This window comes from Ipomoea nil, unplaced genomic scaffold (assembly GCF_001879475.1).
Source record: "Ipomoea nil cultivar Tokyo-kokei standard unplaced genomic scaffold, Asagao_1.1 scaffold0188, whole genome shotgun sequence".
NCBI classification, from domain to species: domain Eukaryota; kingdom Viridiplantae; phylum Streptophyta; class Magnoliopsida; order Solanales; family Convolvulaceae; genus Ipomoea; species Ipomoea nil.
In genome coordinates, this window is record NW_017616616.1 from 1887696 (window position 1) to 1907429 (window position 19734).

General features: G+C 37.8%; 1 long non-coding RNA gene and 1 other non-coding gene across 4 annotated transcripts; both read left to right on the plus strand.

Annotated features, from left to right (window-relative positions):
* Positions 1–62: 62 nt before the first annotated feature.
* Positions 63–144, plus strand: TRNAS-GCU. Its single transcript has one exon. It is a non-coding gene; the product is annotated as a tRNA-Ser (tRNA).
* A 12961-nt stretch (positions 145–13105) lies between these two features.
* Positions 13106–14707, plus strand: LOC109181767. Of its 3 annotated transcripts, XR_002054270.1 has the most exons (3): positions 13106–13579; positions 13679–14002; positions 14069–14707. It is a non-coding gene; the product is annotated as an uncharacterized LOC109181767 (long non-coding RNA). The 3 variants fall into 3 exon arrangements; XR_002054268.1 differs by having other exon boundaries at positions 13107–13589; positions 13679–14707; XR_002054267.1 differs by having other exon boundaries at positions 13107–13579; positions 13679–14707.
* Positions 14708–19734: the final 5027 nt, after the last annotated feature.

Here is a 19734-nt window from a genome sequence, read left to right on the forward strand (position 1 = left end):
GATAGCGACGTTTTTATTTAAATATTCGTATAAGATTTTTAATTAGACCGTCATGTCCGAACGTCGCTTTGGCCGAGTGGTTAAGGCGTGTGCCTGCTAAGTATATGGGGTTTCCCCGCGAGAGTTCGAATCTCTCAGGCGACGATTTAAATAACTCTTTTATGCAGTGAACCCTTCAGAAAATTACCAAAGAATATCGTCCTTTTTTGGCCCAAAAACAACAAATCATGGCTAAAATGGCAGCCACGTGTAATCTTGATGATTTCAAAAAATTACTTGAAGAATTTAGTGACTTCTTCAAGTAATAAAGGCTCATCTTCATTAGATTACTTGAATAATTTAGTGATAATAAAGGCTCATCTTCATTGTAAATATGAATGATGATTTTTTCCACACAAGTTAATTTATGAAGACACAAAAATAGTACATAAAATTAAAGAAACTTGATATAAAGAAGCTAAGAACTCATTTTCTGAATTTTTAGTGTTTTGATACACTTGAAAATCCATTGACGGTGGAAAATCAGTTCATTTTAGTGAAAAATGACTTTCGCCAAATGTTGACATAAGTCATTTTTCAAACCAGGCTACATTAACGAACAATAACGGCGGCTTCCAGTACTCGTTTCAAGCCGACTGGTTTCCATCGAAACCATTGTTTTTTTTTTTTCAAAAATCTAATAGAAAAGTGAAAACAAAACCGTTATAGCCTTCTAGGCTGAGAGCATGAGAATTTAGCATTTGTTGAAATAGGGTTTAAGGTTGTGGAACACCAGCGGGCCGAGGTACCGGAGATGGCGATGGTGAAATGGTGCAACACGGCGGCGAGACGGATGATGATGGCCACCGAGCAACGGCTTGCATTTTCCACGCTATCATCCTCCGGTCCACCCCATGCAAGGTGGGCACATGCTCACAACATAACGAATGCGATTGCCGGTCGTTATATCGTGGACCGCGGTGCACGTGCACCGCGGTCAAAAGGGCACCGTTTCTGTACTTAAAGAAATTGTGCGATGTTACTGTTAACGGATCGTGCATTTTTTTGTGTGTTAATTATCAACTGAAACTACAGTGTATCTAAACCGACACTGCCTCACGTATTATTTTATATATAATATCAAATGAAATTGCAGTTATACCAAAATGATACTGTAGTTGACTAGTAGTGGTGAAATGAAATTGCAGTTTATATAAAATGAAACTGAATAACATTTAACATATTTGAGTGTATATTGTGCAATGAAGCTGTAGTTATATCGAAATGATCATGTAGTTGTGTTTTAATAAAATTGTAGTGTATATAAAATAAAATTAAATAACATTTTCATACATCTGAGTGTATAAAATGTCGAATGAAACTGTAGTTATATTAAAATGAAACTATAGTTGTGTTGAACTGAAACTGCAGTGTACATAAAATGAAATTGAATAACAAAATTACTTTTTGCGGAACAGTGCAAAACGGATGCCGTTTCTATTCATTAAACAAAACGACGTCATTTTGAAACTCGGTGCATAATCAATTATGCACCGTGGTGCACGATATAATTTGCCCTAGTATTGTTCTGTTGCATTTTAGCCCAAATATGATATACATAATTGGGTTTTGAGTCCACCCATTTTGGATGCCCAGCCCATATTGCTGGTTAGGATCTATATAACAGGGTTGCTACGGGAATAATCATCATCAAATTAGGGTTCCGCTATTCTCTTCGCCTCACTCTTTCTAGCTTTTGTTTGTAGTGTTAGCATCTTTCTTCTTCGCTTCCGATGAGTTTTTGTGGCTGTGATGTCTGAAGTATAATACCATCAAACTACGAAAGCTATTGATTATAGCTTATTGATTCAATTCTTACTCGCTGAGCCATATATGTTTTGTTTCTTAACATATTTCTTTTGATTTTTTTTTTCTGTTAATTTTCTGGAAATAGTCTCCTGTAGATTTTGATGTTCAAAAATTTCTTCCCTACTTATCCTCATTCTCATCGCTTTGGAGCTCTTTATCCGCTGCCGCTGCATTGGAGACAGTGAAATCGCATCCGTGCATCAATAATCCTCTCTCGACGGGTCAAGATCTAAAGGCTAAGAGCGCCCAATTGGTGTTCTTAGGATTCCCCGGCGTCCGAAAGGGGATTTACGCTTGCCGACTTTCTACACTCTTCGGAGGCCTGCACATCGCCACCGGCGATCTGCAATTTACTCCCATTCTAGCGTTTTCGTTAGCTATTGTTTTTAGGGGTTGATGTGGGATGAAGTTTTGCTGTTGGTAAGGCAATAAATTAGAGTCTCTGATGCGCTTTGTCCATGGCGTTTTCAGCGCTGTACGTTGCCGATAATGAAATGGAGCTGAGATTCTGGCATTCCTTTCTTTTACCGTTAAGCGTATGCATTCAGATGTTCCTACATTCCTAATCTGTTTAAGTATTTTGTGGTCTATGTTTTTTCTGTTAGTCGTTTCTTCGAAGGCAATAAATTAGAGTCTCTGATGCGCATTGTCCATTGTGTTTTCAGCGCTGTACGTTGCCGATAATGAATCGGAGCTGAGATTCTAGCGTATCTTTCTGTTTTCCAGAAAGTGTATGCATTCAGACGTTCCGACACGCATAAATTTGCCCAAGTATTTTGAGTTCTATTTTTTTGTCATTCGGTTCCTTGAAGGCAATAAATTAGAGTCTCTGATGCGCATTGTCCATGGCGTTTTCAGCGCTGTACGTTGCCGATAATGAATTGGAGCTGAGATTCTGGCATATCTTTCTCTTTTCCTGAAAGCGTATGCATTCAGATGTTCCAATATTATTTATCTGTCCAAGTATTTTTCCGTGATGTTATACGATGCATATGAATGAGATAAAGATATTCAATTTTGTGTTAATTTTCGCAAATTTGTCTTCATACATTTATATTCGTTTACCTGGTGCAAATAAGGAAGGTGATGATTGTTTTTTTGTCGCCCCAGTCTTAGTTGCGTCAATAGATGCAACATGGTGATTGACATGTCATTTCTGATTCCATTTTGCCTCTCTTGAGTTGCATTTGACATTGCTTTTGTTAACTACTTCTAGTTAGGAACACATGCAGATATGCAAGGAGGTGTGATGATTGTTATCCATATAATCTGTATGTTTCAGTGATGATTTCTAAACATGCACTACCATCTGATCTCTGTTGCATATCTCATGTTTTTGGTATTGTATTCTGGTTTTGTTGATGCAATCAATGATGCTATTTACCCAAAACTTCTGATGTACTGTGATTGTCATTAAAATTATCACCATCTTTCGACTGAGGTTGCATCTGAACTCTGAAGCTTATCTACATTTTTTGCTTCTCTCATATCTCTTTCTACAGTTGGACAAGAAGTTCCCATGCTGCTTTCTCTTGTTTTCCTTTTTTTTTTTTGTGATTTTATTTGAAATTGATACTCGCCCGTGGTATCTAATGTCCAGAGTGTTTGTGTTGCTGGATGTTTCGTTTTTAGGGCAGAAATATGAAGCAGATTTTGCGACACAGCCAGCTTCATTTGTAAAAGCTTTCTGTTACATTTTCCCTGCTTACATTGTAATAAATTTTTATACATGTATTATTGAAAAAGCAATGATGAGTATATAACACATAGACTTGGTGTTTGGAGGGCTGTGGTTGACTTACAATCCTCTGAATTGTTATAAATAAAGACAAACGTTTACAGAGAAATGAAAAGAGTTATTCTTGTGTTTGATTCCTGGGTGGTTACTTTCACTTAAAAGTTGTATAATGCTGTGTTGGAAATGGATTATTTACTTTTTATTATTTAGGACTTTTAAAAGTAGACTTGTTTTTATTGTACTGTTTATGTTCTACTCAGATTGTAATTGTTGCAATGAAGTAATGGCATTTCACTTTTTTGAGAAAAATTGATATATGATGAAGCTTTGTCCCTTGATGGATTATTTTATTATTTTATTGGGAAGATTTTGGCTCAAAAGTAGGAAGTTTTTTGTGAGATAGGAGATCTCACAATCTTGAATTGGTAAACACCCTCATTAGTCACTAGTATACTAAGGTAATCACATTATTAAATGGCTGGATGTTCTATTTGTTACTGTGATGAGCAGCGTGCGGCATTTGTATGATTCTTTACAAACGTAACACCTTGGTTAATTTTTCAATTTTGGTCATGTGTTTCTTGCTGCTTCATTTTAGTATCTATAGCATTTTGTCATTTGGTACATGAAATGTCATTAGCCTAGTGGATTGGTGTGTTATCAAGTGGGAGATTGTGGTGTTAAATCATTTGTGGTAGTAATCCCTTATCATTTAGTTCTCTCCTATTTTGTTTCTTTGTTTTTTATTTTTAGGGTAAAAAATCTCATTAATTATACTTGGGCCAAAATCATTTCAATAAAGTTGTTCCCTGGGCCCTTTGGCTACACCATGAATCCCTCACTATCTTTGATTGTTTTTTGTGTTGTATAAAACTATAAAAGTATACATTTTCTAACTTTACACCATGCCTAATGGGCCGAGATGTTTTTATCTGTTTCCTTTTCTTTCCTTTCTTTTGTGCAGGTTACTGCGCCGCTGATTCCTTTGGGCCGTCTCTCTTTAGTGGTGTAAAATGTTGGTATCTGTTCTACTAGATCAATAAATGTATATAAAAAATGAGTGTCAACTAGTGGCTTGTTTGTATATGATTAGTGGTATAAAGAGATTTGATTACAGAAAAATGTGTTTTACTCTTCTTGGAGTTGTACCGTTGCTTTATTTTATTGAGTTTATCAGCTTCGGTAACTTATGTTAGTTATATTTTTGTGGTTGTTTACTAGTTAGGCTCACAAAGTTTTCTTAACATAGCACACCTGGCAGGCTTTTTCTTAAAAAATTAAAAGGAGTTAGGGCATCCACACTTGTGGATATTGTTGAGATAATTCAGCATTAATTCTTCCCTTATTGAGATAATAGCTAGTGTGGACATGGGATAATTGAGAAATAATCTCCCTGCAAATGTAGGGAGATTGTCAGAAAAAAAAAAAAAAAAAAGAGAGAAGAAGAAGCGTTCGCGCACAGCCTTGGGCAAAAGCCGGGCGCGTGCACTGCACGCGCCCGGAGGCGCGTCAGGCGCGCCAGTCGGCGTGCCTGACGCGTCTGACTACTTTTTTTTTTTTTTATTTTATTTTTTTGTTTTGTTTTTTCGTTTTTTTTTTTCTCTCCTCTCCCACACTCTCTTTCCTAATTACTCTTACATTATCTCCCCATTCTTCCCAACCAATGTGGATGCTCTTATAAAATCAGGTTGTGTAATGTTGTACTTTGTGTAAACAATTCTCATCTTTTGATGAGATGTATTTTGGAAGGTTTAGAAGTGAGTTAAATTGTTTGAAGGGACTGTTGCAGTTAATGAAGTAATGCGCGGTATACAAAATAACCAGCAACCCATGAGATGGTCAGTTATATTGTTCCATAATTTATTAAATTATTATATTGTTGAATATATGGATATTAGAACATTGAAAGACTAGACCTGTTAGGATCGAAACTGGTTCACAACACTAAATTTACAATAGCAACTTGAACTGGAAAATATTGAGAATAATTTCTAGTGTAAGATTTAAAATAAAACATACACAGAGCAAAGAAAATTGAAGAAAATTTTTTCTGTATTGGCAAAAAGATAATACAATAGGAATTACAAATATAACTCTCTATTTTCTCTCTATAAATTTGCTATGCTACTGGAGATTTTCGAATGGGATAATCCAAATGACTGAAGATGTTGCATATTTATATCAACTAAAAAAGTCTAGAGAATTCCTAAGCATTTAATATTATATTAAATATTAAATGTCTAGGAACTTGCAATGCAAGAATTCCTCCCCAAAAACCTCCCTAGCTTTTCCCTTGAATAAAACCTATGCCCCATGCTTTTCCCCTTTACAAACCTATGCCCCAAGCATTTAATGCATTTGTCTTATTCAAACAAGCATTTAATGCATTTGTCTTATTCAAACTTCATCCCATGTTCCCTTAGGAAACCTCCCACTTAAAGTCATAATGTGGGTCTTCATCCTTTTTGCCAATTCCCTGCTGCTTGCATTCCTGTTAGGCCAATTGAGGATCTACACCATACGAATTTATATGGTAAGGATGTGGTTAATCTTAAAATAGGTTAGGGTTTAATTCCCCTTATAGTCTCATATAGTTTTTGATTAGTATACTTGTTGATTAGTGAAGGTCCGGTTTGATTCGCAGGATCCCTTTTTGATAGATTGGCGTATGAGTTGAGCCCAACCTATGATTGGCGTTGGTTTTGGATTGCTAAGCTAAGGAGATAACCCATGTGCTACAAAACCTATTTTCTACTTGCTATTATGATTTCTTGCTACTCTATTGATGTTCTTGATGTTGTGAGTGATTTGATGCATAATCTTGTGTTTATGCATGTTTAGAGCTTGTATCTAGGGTTCATAAATGCTATTCATTGAGCTATTCATGGGTTCAAGTCATTTCCTTGTTGAATGTGAGGTTTTGGATGTTTTGGACTTGAACTTGGTAATGTTGATGTTTTTCTCCGAAGGGATTTGTTCTCCTGGGTATGTGTACCCGTCGGAGGAACAACAGGTGGTGTTGGTAACAGGCTTTGTTAATATATCTGCTAGGTTATCTTTAGTATGGATTTTCTGTATATCCACACTTCCCTCTTCCACCTTCTCACGAACAAAGTGATACTGAACCCGTATGTGCTTCGTCTTGGAATGAAATGCTGGATTCTTTGTCAAGTACAAAGCGCTCTGACTGTCACAAAATAGAGTCATTTTCTCTAATTTGTGCCCGGGCTCCTCCAATAACATTTGCAACCATATTGACTCTTTACTAGCTTGAGTAGCCGCAATATATTCTGCTTCCGTCGTTGAAGTTGCCACAACCGACTGCAACTTCGAGACCCAGCTTACTGCTCCGCCAGCAAGAGTAAACACATAACCCGTGGTGGATTTACTACAATCAAGATTACCTGCATAATCTGAATCAACATAGCCTTTAATGACGAAGTCTGATCCTCCATAACACAATGCAATATCTGAGGTACCCTTGACATATCTAAGGATCCTCTTCACAGCACTCCAATGCTCTCTACCAGGATTCGCCATGTATCGACTGACCACTCCCACTGCCTGTGCAATGTCTGGTCTAGTGCAGATCATAACAAACATCAAACTGCCCACTGCTGATGCATACGGTACTCGAGACATCTCCATCCTCTCTGCTTCGTTGCTAGGACTCATACTTGAGGATAACTTGAAATTAATAGAAAGAGGGGTAGAAATTGACTTACAATCTTGCATGTTGAAGCGCCGCAAGATTTTCTTCAGATAATTCTGCTGAGAAAGCCAAATCTTCCTATTATTTCTGTCTCGGTGAATTTGCATCCCTAGAATCTTGTTTGCTGGTCCCAAGTCCTTCATTTCAAATTCCCTAGCCAGTTGAGCCTTCATCTCCGTGATACGATCATTGTTGGGGCCTACTACCAACAAGTCGTCAACATACAACAGCAAGATGATAAACTGATTATCATCAAATCTCTTGCAATATGCGCAAGGATCAGAATTAAACCTGTTGTATCCAAGGCTCAGAATGAATGAATCAAATCTCTTATACCAACATCTCGGCGCCTGTTTGAGACCGTATAGAGATTTGGTCAACCTGCAAACCAAGTTCCTTTTTCCTTCTTCTTCAAAACCTTCTGGTTGGAGCATAAAAATTTCTTCTTCAAGTTCTCCATGTAGAAACGCAGTTTTCACATCCAACTGCTCAAGATACAAGTCAAACACAGCACACATCGCCAAGACTGCTCGAATTGTTGTAAGTCGTACAACAGGAGAAAATATCTCGTTGAAGTCAACTCCTTCTTTCTGAGCAAATCCTTTCACAACTAATCTAGCACGATACCGTTCCACTTGATTGTTGCTATCTCGTTTGATCTTATAGACCCATTTATTTCCAATAGCCTTCCTTCCTTGTGGTAACGGGACAAGTTCCCATGTTTTATTCTTATGGAGCGCTTCGATTTCTTCTTGCATTGCTGTCATCCACAGAGATGCATCTGGACCTTTAATAGCCTCATGGTAAGTTAAAGGTTCACCATCTTCTGTTAGTAGACAATATGAAATATTTCCCTCCATAGAATAATCTGAGTGCAAACTGGTTGTTTCCTCTCCCGAGTTGATTGTCGAACTTCTGAAGTTGAAGACTCAGCTTGCTCTTGTTCATCATGCTCTATTGTTGCCTCAGGGGAAACTGGAATTTCTTCTTCCTTCCTTCCCTCAACTTGTACTGTAGCTGTCATTGGTTTCTCCTTTCCAGTGCTTTCACTTTCTTGTACCTTGTCTTCTACAAATAGAACATCCCTGCTGATGATAACCTTGTGGGCAGTGGGATCCCACAGGTGATACCCCTTCACTCTATCAGCATACCCCAAGAAAACACATTTTCTTGATTTTGGATCAAGTTTTGATGTTTCTTGGGCGTTGTATATCACATATGCCGGACTCCCAAATGTATGTAAGTGAGAATAACTAGATGGCTTACCCGTCCACATCTCCATTGGCATTTTCAGATCAATTGCGGTTGATGGTGACCGATTGATCACATAACAGGCAGTCTTGACTGCTTCAGCCCAAAATGAATTTGCCAAATTTGCAGTCCTCAACATTGCCCTTGTTTTTTCCAGCAAGGTTCTGTTCATCCGCTCTGCCACTCCATTTTGTTATGGAGTATACGCCACTGTGAACTGTCGTTTGATACCTTCTTGCAAACAGAATTTACCAAATTCATCACTAGTATATTCTCCTCCATTGTCCGACCTCAAACACTTGATCCGTTTCTCGGATTCAAGTTCCACACGCGCTTTGAAGAATTTGAAAACTTCAAATACATCCGCCTTCTGTTTGATTGGATACACCCAACATCTCCTCGAGTAGTCGTCGATGAAGGATACAAAATATTTTGCACCTCCCAGGGATATAACTGGTGCTTGCCAAACATCAGAGTGGATAAGCTCCAAGATAGCCTTGCTCCTTGCTTTAGAGCTCTCGAACTTCAATCTATGCTGCTTACTTGTAACACAATGCTCACAAAAGGGTAATGATACCTTTGTTAGCCCTGGCAGAAGATGTTGATCAGCAAGAATCTTTAGACCTCGTTCCGATATGTGGCCAAGTTTTTGATGCCACATCATCGTTGATTCCTCTATAAGATTGTCTGCTGCAACGGCTGCTTCTCCTTGTAGTTGTGTTTCTCCTTTAAGCATGTATAGATTGGCTGCTATCTTTTCAGCTTTCATAACGACAAGCGCGCCCTTGATAACTTTGATGATCCCATCCTGAATGTGAATTTTACATTCACGGCTATCTAATTGCCCTAAAGACAACAGATTTTTCTTTAGGCCTTTCACGTGTCGTACCTCTTGGATAGTGCGAACTGTACCATCAAACATTTTTAGTTTGATAGTACCTAAGCCAGCAATCTCTAAGGCATGGTCGTCTCCCATGAACACAGATCCTCCAGAGACAGGTTTATATTCATGAAACCATTCTTTTCGTGAGGTCATATGCCATGTTGCTCCAGAGTCCATTAGCCAGACATCAGCTAGACTTTTCCTGCCTTCAACAATCGTTGCTGCTTCACCAAATAAAACTTCGCATTCATCCGATGTACTCACAACACATCCCTGAGCATTTGATGTCTCGGGATTTTTGCCTTTGGTCTCATCCTTCTTGAGTTGCCAACACTCATTCTTGTAGTGCCCCTTTTTGCCACAGTGAAAACACTTGACATTCTTCTTACCCCTTGACTTTGATCTACCTCGGTTGTGACTCCTACTGGAGCCAGGCACCGTTGATTTTCCTCTCGTCACTGTCAACGCCTGAGATTGTTGTGAAATTCCAACTTTGTCTTCTTTGTTTTTGCGCCGACTTTCCTCTTCAAGAACCGCAGCTGCAATATCATTGAAGACAAGTATCTCCTTGTTGTTGACCAAATTGATAATGAGTTGATCATATGAATCCGGTAGACTTTGGAGTAAGATTTCAGCACGTTCATTCACTTCTATTTTATAACTCAAAGCCGAGAGTTGAGAAAATAGAGTGTTGAGAGTGTTGATGTGCTCAGTTACTGAGGATGTCTCCATCATCCTGAGAGTGTATAATTTCCTCTTCAAGAAGATCTTATTGTGCAGTGATTTGGCCTCATACAAATTTACGAGAGTATCTCATACCTCTTTTGCCGTACCTTTCTCCGCCACACTTGACAAAACTTCATCAGCAAGTGCTAAGTGCAGATTGGCAATAGCGTTGCTATCCATTTCTGTCCACTTCGCATCGTCAGTGAAATCGGCCGATCTTTCTTCAATTGCTGCTACGCAGTTATCTTTCCTGAGAACTGCTTTCATTCTCATTTTCCACAAAGAGAAATTGTTCCCTTTGAACTTTTCAATCTCGTACTTGGCCGCTATGGTAAGTGGTGTTCTTGATTCAAATCCTTAACAATATATCTAAATAATATTGTATAATAGAATAATACCGGCCTTGTGAATTTACCAGTATTTATTCTAACATAGACAATACAAAAAAATATATCTATGAACCAACCTGAGGCTCTGATACCACTTGTTAGGATCGAAACTGGTTCACAACACCAAATTTACAATAGCAACTTGAACTGGAAAATATTGAGAATAAATTCTAGTGTAAGATTTAAAATAAAACATACACAGAGCAAAGAAAATTGAAGAAGAATTTTTTCTGTATTAGCAAAAGGATAATACAATAGGAATTACAAATATAACTCTCTATTTTCTCTCTACAAATTTGCTATGCTACTGGAGATTTTCGAATGGGATAATCCAAATGAATGAAGATGTTGCATATTTATAGCAACCAAAAAAGTCTAGAGAATTCCTAAGCATTTAATATTATATTAAATATTAATTGTCTAGGAACTTGCAATGCAAGAATTCCTCCCCTGCAAGTTTCCCCAAAAACCTCATCCCTAGCTTTTCCCTTGAATAAAACCTATGCCCCATGCTTTTCCCCTTTACAAACCTATGCTCCAAGCATTTAATGCATTTGTCTTATTCAAACTTCATCCCATGTTCCCTTAGGAAACCTCATCCCATTCCACATTATGACTTTAATATTTACAAGACCGATGTTGCATTTGCATGCTGTGTGTTTGTTGATAATGGCTGTACCTGTACCCTTAAGGGAGATGGCTTCGTCTCTATAGTTTAAGCACCATAAGATAATAAATAAATACTCAGAATATTTTGAGTATCAAACCACAGAAAGGTGATCAAAACGTAATAAGTGAAATATGCATTTGTAGTGTCAAGGCCACCAAAAGATATGTTTACAACTTAGCGAAAGGATTAGTCACTTTTTTCGACAGTAGAAACTCCTAGTGTATCCAAAAAAAAAAAAGAATAATTTTCATGAGATAATTTGACCAAAAATGTGAGAAAAGCAAATTGTGGTTTAAATAACAACTAACAATCAACATTTATTAGTTGGCATAAGAGATGTCGAAATTCAATCTCAGGTCTGCATTGTCCAAAATCCAACTGATTAGATGGTGGCTCCAAAGAGATTGGAAGATCTCTCTCTGTAGCATCATCCGGGAACAAAACGAGAGTGCAAATGCGCTTGTCTCATGGTGTGTCAACATGAGTATCCCATGGCGCAATCTTCATAACTGCCCCCCTGGTGTGGACGAGATCATAGAAAAGGATAGAATGCGCACACTTTGAATGCGTAGAGGCCATAGCTAGATGCCCTGGGTCCCCCCTCACCCTGATAAAAAAAAAAAAAAAAGATTTACAAACAATTTACACTAAAAAATATTAACCAATCACGGCTAATATTGTGGTGTCCTTGATGCCTTTGTCAAAAAGTGTGGGATATATATTTTTTTGTGCTTTTCGATTATTAAAATAAAGTTTTTTTATAGTAAGAACAAATGATGGTCAAAAATGAAATTTGTGCAATTTAAAAATTGCAGAGCTGAAGCATCTAGTTGCAAAGTAGTGTTGTCTCATTGCGGTGAGCGTTGACAAAAAAATTTCTTGACCACATTATTTACTATTGTTAAAACAAATTTTTTTATATAAGTTGCGACATTTTGAGTTAACTTTTCAATAATAATAATAAGAGAGCGTGTGACCTTTGCATTGATTTGTCTATATTATTAAGATCTCAAAGCTCCAAATTTAAACTCTTTGAGGATGTTTTCTTACTCAAAAATCATTCTTGCATTGCTACATCCCGAAATAATCCTAAAATGTCAAAACCATGCAATTATTCATCCATTAAATCAAATTCAATGAATTTATTCATTTTAGGACAAAATAAATTAGATAAAACAAAAAACTAATCAATAAAGCATGTCAAAGTGTGTTTATTTTGTGTAAAAGAAGTGAGTCATTTGAAGGAAGTGTCATATTGCAAAGTTTTGGACCAAACTTCAATTCGTTCTAATGTGGAGAATTATATTGTACATGAATTATATATATATATATATATATATATATATATATATATATATATTATTATTACTTTTTCTTAAAAAAGAAAATGTATAAAGAAAAATATAGTCATATGTAAACTTTTGTCTTATAGTGTGTGGTTATTAATTTTGTGATGTTTGTAATAATTAACTTATATATACTATTGTTTATTGAAAATTTGAAACAATCGAACATAATTAATCATGCCAAAAAGTTGTGTAAATTTGTAATTTTTAATTTTTTTATTTTTTGGACGTGGTTATTGTTGTCATACAATAGTTATAGTGTGGATCACGGTCCAATAACGATATTATTTTGCTTAATTTTATTTTTATGTGCACCCAAATGTAACATACATTTTTATAATTTATAATGTATATTATTCTAAAGCATAATGTATATTATATTACTCCAAATGTTTAATTATTCTAAATACGTAATGTGCATTATTCTAACATAAAAATATTCTATTTAATATTTACGATATTTTGGACCGTGATCTACACAACACGTTCCACACAATAATTTGCCATTGTTGTGATAATGAACTTATATATACTACTAGTACTGGTGTAGGTTTTGTTGTTCAAAAGTTTCTTCCCTACTTATCCTCATCCTCGCTTTGGAGCTGTTTATCCAACGCCGCCGCATAGGAGACAGTGAATTCTCAGCCGTACGTCAATAATCCTCTCTCGATAGGTCAAGATCCCAATGCTAAAAGCGTCCAATTGGTGTTCTTAGGATTTCCCTGCGTCGGAATGGGGGCTTACGGTAGTCGACTTTCTACACTCTTCGGAGGTCAGCAGATCGCCACCGGCGACTGCAATTTACTCCCATTCAAGCGTATGCGTTAGCTATTTTTTTTAAAGGTTGAGGTGGGATGGAATTTTGCTCTTGTTAAGGCAATAAATTAGAGTCTCTGATGCGCTTTGTCCATGGCGTTTTCAGCGCTGTACGTTGCCGATAATGAAATGGAGCTGAGATTCTGGCATTCCTTTCTGTTACCGGGAATCTTATGCATTCAGATGTTCCTACACTCCTTGTCTGTTTAAGTATTTGTTGTCTATGCTTTTTCTGTTAGTTGTTTCTTCGAAGGCAATAAATTAGAGTCTCTGATGCGCATTGTCCATTGTGTTTTCAGCGCTGTACGTTGCCGATAATGAATTGGAGCTGAGATTCTAGCGTATCTTTCTGTTTTCCAGAAAGTGTATGCATTCAGACGTTCCGACACGCATAAATTTGCCCAAGTATTTTGAGTTCTATTTTTTTGTCATTCGGTTCCTTGAAGGCAATAAATTAGAGTCTCTGATGCGCATTGTCCATGGCGTTTTCAGCGCTGTACGTTGACGATAATGAATTGGAGCTGAGATTCTGGCATGTCTTTCTTTTTTTTTTCGGAAGGTATATGCATTCAGATGGTCCAACATTATAAATCTGGTGCTGATATGCGTGCGTGATTTTATACGTTGCATATGAATGAGATAAATATCTTAAATGCAGTATTAATTTTCACAAATTTCTTTTCATACAGTTTTTATTTGTTTACTGGTGCAAATAAGGAAGGTGATGATTGTTATTTGTCGCCCCAGTCTTAGTTGCGTTCATGGATGCAACATGGTGATTGACATGTCATTTCTGATTCCATTTTGCCTATTTTGAGTTGCATTTGACATAGGGTTTGTTAACTACTTCTAGTTAGGAACATATGCAGATATGCAAGGAGGTGTGATGATTGTTATCCATATTAATCTGTATGTTTCAGTGATGATTTCAAAACATGCACTACCATCTGATCTCTGTTGCATATCTCATGTTTTTAGTGTTGTATTCTGACTTCGTTGATGCAATCAATGATGCTATTTACCCAAAACTTCTGATGTACATGTACTGTGATTGTCATTAAAATTATCACCATCTTTCCACTGAGGTTGCATCTGAACTCTGAAGCTTATCTACAATTTTCTGTTTCTCTGTTTTCAATTTCTGATGTCATCTATCATTTCTCTTTCTACAAATGTACAAGAAGTTCCCGTGCTGCAGTCTCTGGTTTTTTCTTCACTGTGGTTTTTTTGAAATTGATACTTGCCTGTGGTATCTAATGTCCAGAGTGTTTGTATTGCTGGATGTTTCGTTTTGAGGGCATAAATATGAAGCAGATCTTGCGACACAGCTAGCTTCTTTTCTAAAAGCTATCTGTTACATTTTACCTGCTTACATTGTACTATAAATTTTTATGCAGTACAAGTACATAATACTCATATTATTGAAAAAGCAGTTATGCGTGTATATGAAACGAACTCTTTTTATTGTTTGAAATGTTGTTGTTGGTTTACAATCCTGTTTTGAATTGTTATAATTTGTTTATAGTAAGATAAATTAAAATAAGGACTTACATTGTCAAAAACATGAAAACTATTCCCTGACAGTGTTTGCTTCTTGGGGGATTACTTTCAAAGTTTACAATAAAAGTGGTGTAGTGCTATTTATATTGGATATGGACTGTTTATAAGCTATGCACTTTCACTGTTGTTTGTTCTTTTGTTTAGTTTTTCAGTTTGTAATTCTTGCAATGAAGTAATGACTTGGTAATTTTTCTAATGCAGGGGGTGTATGAGAATTGCACCTTTTTGTAATTTTTTTAATGGTTTTAAATTTTCCAAAATTGACATATGGTTAAGCTTTGGCTCTTAATGGATTATTTTATTGGGAAGGTCTTGGTCCAATGGATTTGTTTTTTATTGAGAAGGATTTGGCTCAAAAATAAAAGTTTTTGTGAGCTAGGTGAAATAGTGTACCTAAAGAGAGCATAAGGATGTATTGCCAATAGGTTTTTGAACCCACAACCTTCAACTTGGTAAATATTCACCAAAATATGAAGTTAAACACATGTTAAAAGGTAGAATGCTCAACTTATTCATGTGAAGAGTGTTTGGTGATATGTATGGTTGTTGACAAATGTATATTTTTTCATTTTTAGTCATGTGTCTTCTGCTACACTTCTCATTTTAATAAGTTGAGCATTTTGTCATTTGGTTCATGAAATGTGATTAGCTTAGTGGGTTTGGTGTGTTATCAAGTTGGGTTGATGGTGTTATATCTTTTCTGGCAGTAATTCCACATTTAGTTATTTCTTACTTTATTATTTCATCCATAGATTTTAATTTTTAATGTCAAAAACTTCGTTACTAAAATTGTGGGTCAAAATCTTTCCAATAAAGTAGTTCCTTTGGGCATAGGGCTCCATCATTAGTCCCTCACTATCTTTGATTGGTAGAAAAAGTATACATATTCTATTCTTCACATCTTTCCTAATGGGATGAAATGTTATCTCTTTTACATGTGTTGGTCTCTCTCTTTTCCTTTGTCTTGTGCAGGTTATTGAGCTGCCTTCTTACGCGAGTAAATTTGATGATTTTAAAATTGTTTGAGCTATGCTTGTTCGTTTGGGGTCTCTCTTTGTGGTCTCTTAGTGGTGTAAAATGTTTCTCTGTTCCATGCACTTTGTGTAGGAATGCTTGTATCTTGAAATTAAGTGTGATTTGTAAGTTCTTGTGAAAGTGTGAAGGGTTTCATCTATTTTCCACACATAGAACTGTACAGATTACAATAATTTATACTGGAAACTAGCTATAACCTAATGGACCCACTATAACGGGCCTAGGGTTTCAACACTCCCCCTCAAGCTGGAGAGTATAGATCATAAGCTCCAAGCTTGTTACAAATATATTCAACTCTAGGAGCTCTAAGGGATTTCGTCAAGATATCAGCTAACTGATCTGCAGAATTGACAAAGCTAGTTTTAATACACCCTGACACAATCTTCTCTCTAATGAAGTGGCAGTCAACCTCAATGTGTTTAGTTCTTTCATGATAAACAGGATTTGACGCGATGTGTAGAGCTGCTTGATTGTCACATATCAACGTCATTTGGGCAACATTGCCACATTGCAATTCTTGTAGTAGGTGTTTAAGCCACATAAGCTCACATGTGGCAAGCGCCATGGCTCGATATTCTGTTTCAGCACTGGACCTAGCGACCACATCCTGCTTCTTACTTTTCCAAGATATGAGATTACCTCCAATGAGAATACAGTAACTTGAAGTAGAGCGTCTGTCAAATGGGCAACCAGCCCAATCTGCATCACAATACCCAACAACTTGTGAATGTCCTCTATCTTCATATAATAAGCCTTGTCCTGGTGCTCTCTTGATATACCTTAGGACACGAACAACAGCATCCCAATGAGAATCACAAGGCGTCTCAAGAAACTGACTCAACACACTAACTGCGAAGGAGATATCCGGTCGTGTGATCGTGAGATAATTCAGTTTTCCAATTAATCTCCTATATCGCTCTCGGTCAGGCAATGGCTCCCCCTGTCCTGGTAGGAGTTTAACATTCGGATCCATTGGATTATCAACTGGTCTACTGTCCAACATGCCAGTTTCTTCTAAAATATCCAAGGCATACTTCCTTTGAGAAATAACAACACCACTGCTAGATTGAGCCACTTCAATTCCAAGAAAGTATTTTAGCTTACCCAAATCCTTAGTCTGGAACCGACTAAAGAGATACTCCTTCAACTGAAATATGCCTTCTTGATCACTCCCTGTAATAACAATGTCATCCACATATACAACAAGGTATATGCATTTCTCATTAGAATGACGATAGAAAACAGAATGATCAACCGCACTTCTAGTCATACCAAACTCACATACCACAGAACTAAACCTTCCAAACCAAGCTCGTGGAGATTGCTTTAAACCGTATAAAGAACGGTGAAGTTTACATACCAGACCAGACTCCCCCTGAGCAACAAACCCAGGTGGTTGCTCCACATAAACCTCCTCGTGAAGATCACCATGAAGAAAGGCATTCTTGATATCCAGCTGGTGCAAGTCCCAATGATGAATGGCTGCCAAAGACAAAAGTAACCGAACTGAAGCAATTTTAGCAACCGGGGAAAAAGTATCAGTATAATCCAAACCAAAAATCTGAGTATAGCCTTTCGCCACCAGTCGAGCCTTAAGACGATCAATTGCGCCATCAGGGCCCACCTTCACCGTATAAATCCATCTACAACCAACCACAGTTTTACCAGCAGGAAGAGGAACCAACTCCCACGTGCCACTAGACTGGAGGGCCTCCATCTCTGTTAATATGGCTTGACGCCAACCTGGATCCGAGAGAGCCTCACGAGTGGATTTGGGTATGGACACAGAAGACAGGTGAGAAATAAACGCAAAGTAAGGGGAAGAGACACGGTGATAACTCAGAAAGGTATATATAGGATGGGGGTTACGAGTAGAACGTGTACCTTTTCGAACAGCAATAGGTGCCTCAGCAAGATCAGTGTCAGATTGCAGTGGAGGTGGTGGAATTGCAGCCGGAGGATCGGACAGCACTGGCAAGTCACTAGGGACCTCAGGGACTGCAGGGCGAGGACGCCGGTGATAAACCTGAAGGGGCGGGTTAAGAGCAGTCGGTTGAACTGAAGGAACAGTGGACTGGACAAGAGGAAGTGAACCAAGATAAGGTACGGGGAGCACCTCAGAAACAGGGATTGTGTCTCCTGAGTTGGGCTGGAAAAACGGTGTGGACTCAATAAAGGTGACATCTGCGGACACAAAGTGGCGTTTTAGTGCTGGAGAATAACACCTATAACCCTTTTGGACACGAGAATAACCCAAAAAGACACACTTGACTGCTTTAGGATCTAATTTGGATCGACCTGGAGTCATGTCATGAACAAAACAAACACACCCAAAAACACGTGGAGGAACAGGGAAAGGATCAACAGAAGGACACAATAGAATATGGGGTGTCATTATTGAGAGCAGAAGATGGCATGCGATTGATTAGGAAACAAGCAGTAAGGATAGCATCAGCCCAGAATTGGGAATGAACATGGGAGTGTAACAACATAGTACGGGCAATTTCTACTAGATGTCTATTCTTACGCTCAGCCACCCCATTCTGCTGAGGTGTGTAAACACATGACCTTTGATGCAATATACCACGAGATGTCATATATGACTGAAAAGAATTAGAGAGATATTCTTTAGCATTATCACTACGCAAAACACGAATGAGTTTGCCAAATTGAGTTTGTATTTCAGCACAAAAAGTTTGAAAAATCTGAAACAATTCAGAACGATCTTTCATAAGGAAAACCCAAGTGCACCTTGAATAATCATCAATAAAGGTTACAAAATAACGAAAATCCAAAATAGAGTTGACACGACAAGGACCCCATATATCTGAATGAACTAAATCAAAGAGGGACGCAGCCCGATTATTGACTCTTTTCGGAAAAGACTGACGTGATTGCTTTCCAAGATGACACGACTCACAATCAAAAGACTCAATAGACAGACCTGGGACCATCCGTTTTAGTTTAGAGAGACTAGGATGACCCAAACGACTATGAATAAGTAAAGGAGACTCTGTAGAGGCAGAAGCAGCAACATCACCACCCTGCATGTAATAGAGGCCCTGTGACTCATTGCCGGTGCCAATCACCCTCCCCGTACTGCGATCCTGCACAACAACCGAATCAGCACAAAAGGTTATGGAACAATTGAGAGTACGGGTAATTTTACTCACAGAGATAAGGTTGAAGGGACTGTTAGGGACATATAAAACAGACTCCAACGAAAAAGATGATATAGGGGAAGCCTGACCAACACCAATTGCTGGTGTTTGATGACCATTAGCTAAGGTGACCATGGGTAAAGTCTTAGACTTAGACACATTATGCAAAAGAGAAAGGTTACCGGAAATATGATCTGAAGCACCTGAGTCCAATATTCAAGAATTTGGAGTATTGGTGTGTGAAAGACAAACCAAAGATGAAGTACCAGCATTAGGTGTGGAAGATTCAAGGCGGGATGCTGCTTTAAGTTGGAGATACTCTTCATATTCCCTAGAGGTCATCTCAACTGGGGTAGAGGTTGGCTCATGAGTCTGACTCTCGGATGCAGCGGCATGGACCAGATTAACAGGACGGGGAGGCCGACCATGTAACTTCCAACAACGATCTTTGGTATGACCATCTTTGTGGCAGTATTCACACCGAGGACGTTTGCCACGACGAACACCACCACCACTAGATGGTCCAGAAGGTCCTCTATCCACAGCCCGAGTAGCTAGAACTGATGATTCTCCAATAGGTTCAATCGAGGGAGTTGAGG